This window comes from Gymnoscopelus microlampas (genome assembly GCF_963454915.1).
Source record: "Gymnoscopelus microlampas genome assembly, chromosome: 9".
In the NCBI taxonomy this organism is placed as follows: domain Eukaryota; kingdom Metazoa; phylum Chordata; class Actinopteri; order Myctophiformes; family Myctophidae; genus Gymnoscopelus; species Gymnoscopelus microlampas.
Window position 1 is genome coordinate 4555230 of NC_139946.1, and position 6387 is coordinate 4561616.

Genomic DNA, 6387 nt, shown 5'->3' on the forward strand with positions numbered 1-6387 from the left:
TGTGTGTCTGTGTTGTTGGGTGGGTCGTGCTGACTGCCTGCCCTGCCTGGCTGCCTGAGGGGTGCACCGGGGGGCGGGGCCGTTCCCACACTCACTCAGCAACCCACACTCAACCCAACCCACCCAATACACACCCACCGACGGACGGACGCGTCAGATGATCGATCAGACAGAATCCCCCGTATCGTGTGGAATGGAATCCCGTATCATGGCAGGGGTCTTCAACGTTTTTTCAGGCCCTAAGGAGGACCCCTTGGCTGAGAGAGAGATGAAGCAGGGACCCCCCACTATACACTGTATAAAATGTGTGTTGACACTGACAGCATGCACTGTAATTGTGTAAATTATTATTATTTGTATTATTATTATTATTATTATTATTATTATTATTATTATTCATGTTAAGGTGTTTTTTCAGACATTTAATCTCTTTAACCTTCAATACTTAGTAAACTTGACCTTTCACTCTTGTTTTCCTCTACTACACCAAACTCTCTTGCCAAACATAGCAGATCTACAAGCTCACAGCGCCTGGCAGTGCGAGGCGTTGTGAGCTTGTAGATCTGCTATATTTGGCTAAAGGTCTCCTCAGAATAGGGAAAAAATGTAATTGTAATTAATGTAAAAATACAAGTTCCTATCACACAAAGATTTGGCGGACCGCCTGTAGTAACTCTGAGGAACCCCTAGCCCTAGGGGTCCCTGTGGATGGGGATGGGTTGGGATGCTCAAAACATCCTGTCATATCAAAGCGTTTCGGAAAAACATTGTTGGCAGCCAAACGCTTTTGGCCGGGCTCATTTAAGCTGAAAATCAGATGTGTCTCTCTGCTGTTATGCCAAACATATTTAAGCACAATATTTTGCCTGCCAAGTGCCAACAACAACCCAAAAGTGCATACTGTATAATTGAAAATACAAGAAACATGATGGGTGGCATCTTGATGGGAGGTCTGGGCATGGCTATGGTACGCAATAGATTGGATCTAATGATTGTGGGATATAGGCTATGGATAAATATGATGATAGGTAAATATGATATGGTAAATATGAATATATGATATGATATATATATGATGATTTTATCCATTTTTATATTCATTATGGATAATATAGGCTACATATCACACACACACACACACACACACACACACACACACACACACACACACACACACACACACACACACACACACACACACACACACACACACACACACACACACACACACACACACACACACACACATACACACACACACACACACACACACATACACACACACACACAGATTTGTGTATATAATTTTATACTCCCAAGGAGTAATGAAATTGTAAATAAGTAAGACACAAAGCAGCATGAGTGTAAATCAGACTACAAGTCCCTTTGTAAAATAATATTCTCCATTTATATGTTGACGATATACTGCTGATCTTATCGTTACCCTCAGAAAGCATATTCCTTGAAAACTGTTGGGTAACTGACCATTTTCCAAGATATCTGACTATGAAATTGATTGGACCAAGTTGGAGGCCAAACCCCTCCTCCATTACTAAGTTGATGCCAGATGGTATGCTATAACTGGTTATTAAACTCACACCAGGCTTTTAAAATCCATGCTAACCTCTCCCCCGTTGTTCACAATATTACAGGTATCTTGCAGAACCGTTCAAAAATGAATATGTCCTTGTTGGGCAGGATTCATTTGCTAAAAATGATTGCTCCCAAAATCCATTATATTACTTACCTCTAACCATTGGCCTTTCCACTCAGCCTTTCAAGTTATGTTATATAATTAAGAGGAGACTTTTGTGTTGGAAGGAGGGACTTATATTGTTTAACCATAAACTGTATGCATCAAAGAGTGATGGTGGTTATTCTCTCTCTCAGCGGCCATAGCTGAGTGGTTAGTGAGCCCGCCTCGGGAGCCCTGGTTGCTCCCAGGTACGATTCCAGGCCAGGCCAGCAATGTGTTCATGTGTGTCCGTGAGCAAGACTCTTAACCCCTAATTGCTCCCCTGGCGCCAGTGGAGGGAGAAGGCTGCCCACAACTCCTAGTTGTTATAGGATGGGCAAAAAGCAGAGGACGAGTTTCACCTGTGACATATATAAATAACACCCCAAAGGAGTGGGGATTATTCTATTCTATCTATTACTAACTGAGATCAGTTTGGCCCATACCAGGTACCAGTTTGGAAGAGGAATAAATAGCATCATCCACTTGAAGCCTTTTTGACACAAAATATGAGTCATCAAGTACCTTTCAAGAACTTTGTTTGGGGCTCTAAGGAGTCCTTGAGAGTAAAGCACCTCTTTACAAAATGTGACCCCCAAAAATAAATAAAAAATAACTATAACTATAAGAATCAGAATGAGTTTTATTCGTCACTTCACAGTTTTACAGCTGTAAAGCAGTGGGTGACATTCTTTCTTCCGTGCATGCCCCATCGTTTTGTAGTATTCTGTGAGGAGAGAGAGAGAGAGAGAGAGAGTATAGAGGTAGAGTGAGAACAAAGGGAAAGAGATAGAAAACAGGTTAGAACAAAGACATAATATACATTATATGCAGATAGTGTATGCGAAAGGTTTGCATGATATGCAGAAACATGCACATGTTATTTTGAAACATATGGCATCATATGCTGGTGAGGAAAAAAAAGACACATGTGGGCTACAGCATGGAAAGAACAACTTTTCTTTACCGCCAGGTCACAGACTTGTGTTTGTTTGGTTTTGTTTTGGTCTCACTGTTTGTTTGTTAATTGTTTGTTTGCCATAATTTAAATAACCATTAAAAGTGCCAAAATGGATAGAATCACAGTTATTTCCATGGTGGTCCATTTGAAAACATTCAACACCTAACAGACCAGACAAACAACCCCGCAAACTGCAAAACACAATAACATATAAACATACTAATATAAACAATTAAAACAATCATCACAAAACAGGGGGGAAAGGGGGTCAGGGATACAGACCCCTGGTCCTAAAGGTGGTGCTGCTAGATGTTAGGATAGAGGAGTACACACTCCACAATTTGAAGGGCTCAGAATTGCGCTGGGAGAAAGATTTAGGGGGATAAATTACAAACAACTGTTGGGCAGATATTATTACCTACTGGCTGGCACATATTTTCAAGAGAAGCACAGTCTCGGCTAATTAATTACAAATTAATAAACAGATGTTACTGGACCCCATGCAAAATGGCTAAATCAAAACTGGGGAATACTGACCTCTGCTGGCGATGAAGCAGGAAGCAAGTCGGCACATTTAGGTTATTTATGAGTAAAGTGCTCAAAGTGGTGTTACACCCCCCTGGCTGCTATAAGTGGTGTTACACCCCCCTGGCTGTTATAAGTGGTGTTACACCCCCCTGGCTGTTATAAGTGGTGTTACACCCCGCTGGCTGTATCTTGGAATCTTTCCTGATAATGTAGTAGTACAGTAGTGGTTCTCAAACATTTTCAAGTAAGGACCCCCCAAATGTATATGTATTTGGCCGTGGACCCCCATCTGATACTGTTTTGTGCCAGGGACCCAGAAGAGAAGATTTATGTAAAACAAAATCTAAATGATCACATTTCCAATATTTTTCAAAAACCTTTTGAATAAAGCAGTTGTACAAGCTCACAGCATTGCACGAATTGACGGGCTGTGAGCTTGTAGATCTGCTATTTTTGAATACCCAACACATATAAATGGATAAAGTGGTTGAAATGATTGTGATGCTATATTAACAACTTTTAATCGGAACCCCCTGGAACTCCCCCAAGGACGGTCCTCGGACCCCACTTTGAGAACCACTGTAGTAGTCGGTCAACAAATGAGTTTGTCATCTGGCTATTAACAAGTGGATATAGAATTTATTTTTAAGACAATGTAAGGCAACCTCCTACTTTTAATAAGATAAGAATAAGAACTTATATCAAGAGTTGCTGAGCAGCAAAGCAAGTATGTATGTGGCACCTTCCTTTATTTGTCTAAGGGAAATAATCAGAACACATTGATATTGTAATATCTGGAATTAATAGCATTTAATTTGGTCTTTCTTTTGTGTATTTTATTAATGTTTAATTTATTCTACTTCAATACTGCAATGTATAAGTACTCTGTTACAAGTAAAAGTCCGGAATTCCAAAATGTACTTGAGTAAAAGTACAAAAGTATTGGTATCAAAATGTACCAAAAGTAAAAGTACTAAAATGTTTGAAAATAGCAGATCTACAAGCTCACAACGCGTCGCGATGCGATGCGTTGTGAGCTTGTAGATCTGCTATTTTCAAATAGCCTAGGTATGAAATAAGGCTAAAGTGGTTAATGTATGATTAATTTATTTATTTAATAATTTATATCTACAAAGTAACTACTAACAAAATTTTTCAAATAATTGTAGTGGAGTAAAAGTACAATATTTGCCTAAGTATAGACAATTGGAAATACTACAGTAAAGTAAAAGTACCTCGAAATTGTACTTAAGTACAGTACTTGAGTAAATGTACTTTACGCCACTGTATTACAGTGACGGCCAGACAATGTAAAAAGGGTTGTCTATGGTATTTTCTAGTGTCTGACTGTCAGATGGTTTGGAAATCACGTAGGCCTATGTATTGTCCAGGGGGGGGGGAATGTATTTCCTCTTGGCAATCATGTTCCTGCTTGGGAGGGAGTCTGTACCATAGAAGGGGGGTGGGGGGGATATGCCCTTGAGATCCGTGACATCTTATTAATGCTCATATCTTCTTGTGGTCATGGGAGACTGACATTTGGCCATCTGTTGGCTGATCTTTTTTTTCTTTCTGGGAGACATCCAGATTTAGTGATGGAAGAAGTACTCACATGTTTTACTTAAGTAAAAGTATCAGTATACCACAATGTAGAAATACTCACAAGCAGAAGTCCCGTATTCAAAATGTACTTGAGCAATAGTACAAAAGTATCTGCATCAAAATATACTTAAAGTAGCAAAAGTAAAATTACTCATTGTGCAGTTGTGGTGGGGCAACCCCTGCTTGGATGCTTCATGGTGTCCCTTCCAGACCCCATGGTATCTTGGAGGGTGGGGGGTCCCTGTACATAATATAATGTATAATAATAATGTATGTAATCTACCCAACATGTCACCCATACTGATGTCTTGGTTATGCCCCCACTATGTATGGAAAGATTCACCTGTTTCATCACATTATTATGTGACATCATGATAAAAGAACGCAACACGTTGTGAGCTTGCAGATTCGTCCATTGTCAAATAGCCTATGTATAAAATAGGGCTAAAGTGGTTAATGTATGTTTTATAATGTAATAATTTATATCTGCAAAGTAACTAGTAACTGACGTTTTCAAATAATTGTACTGGAGTAAAAGTACAATATTTGCCTCTCTGTAGTGGATTAAAAGTAAAAATATAGACAATCAAAAATACTCCACAAGTAAAAGTACCTCAAAATTGTACTTGTAATGTAATTTTCCCATTCTTATGTACATAATATTTGCATTTGTTGATCATGACATATATTATTGGGTTAATTTTGTATGCTATGCTGATGAATTGAATACATAGGACCACAATGGTTATCCTTTTAGCCTTAATGTCTGACTGTATACCACGTGCTGTTTACATTTATGACTAATCAATAATTCAATCAATCAATCAATCAATTAAAAAAAACATGTTTCCCACTCACTGGATTGTGGTCTTGGGCCTAATGTTATCATTCGTCATTTCCACCACTAGATGGCAGTAAGCGCTAAGGGTTTGACTTTGCCTTTCCTGCATAATATTCTTGATGGAACATGTCTATGAACTTCATTTCGACAAAGCTGGTGAATCATGTGGACAGTGGTGTAAAGTAACTAAGTACATTTACTCAAGTACTGTACTTAAGTACAACTTTGAGGTATGTTTTACTTTACTGGAGTATTTTCAATTTTCAATACTTCTACTACACTACATCTCAGAGGCAAATGTTGTATTTTTTACATTTATTTGAAAACTTTAGTTACTAGTTACTTTGTAGATTTTGATTATTATTACAAAACATATACATTACCCACTTCAGCACTATATACATTTCTTCTGTTGTTATCTTGTCATATGCTTTGTTTATGCCTCTGTGTTCACTGTGCACTATGACCTAGCCATGATGATAACCACGTCCTAATATATTCCTGCTCTTTTTACTTAAAGAAGTTAGGGATAAAGCACATTTGAAAACATGGAATACATTGAAAGACGTAGGACTAAGTAAAAACAACTTACGTCATTATTATAATGGTAATTATTAGTGTGCCTTTTACTGAGCAAAACAATCACTGAACTAACGTATTTAGGAACTAATGATTGTTTTCTGAAAGCTGCTAGGCAAACATTATTGTGTGAAGGGACAA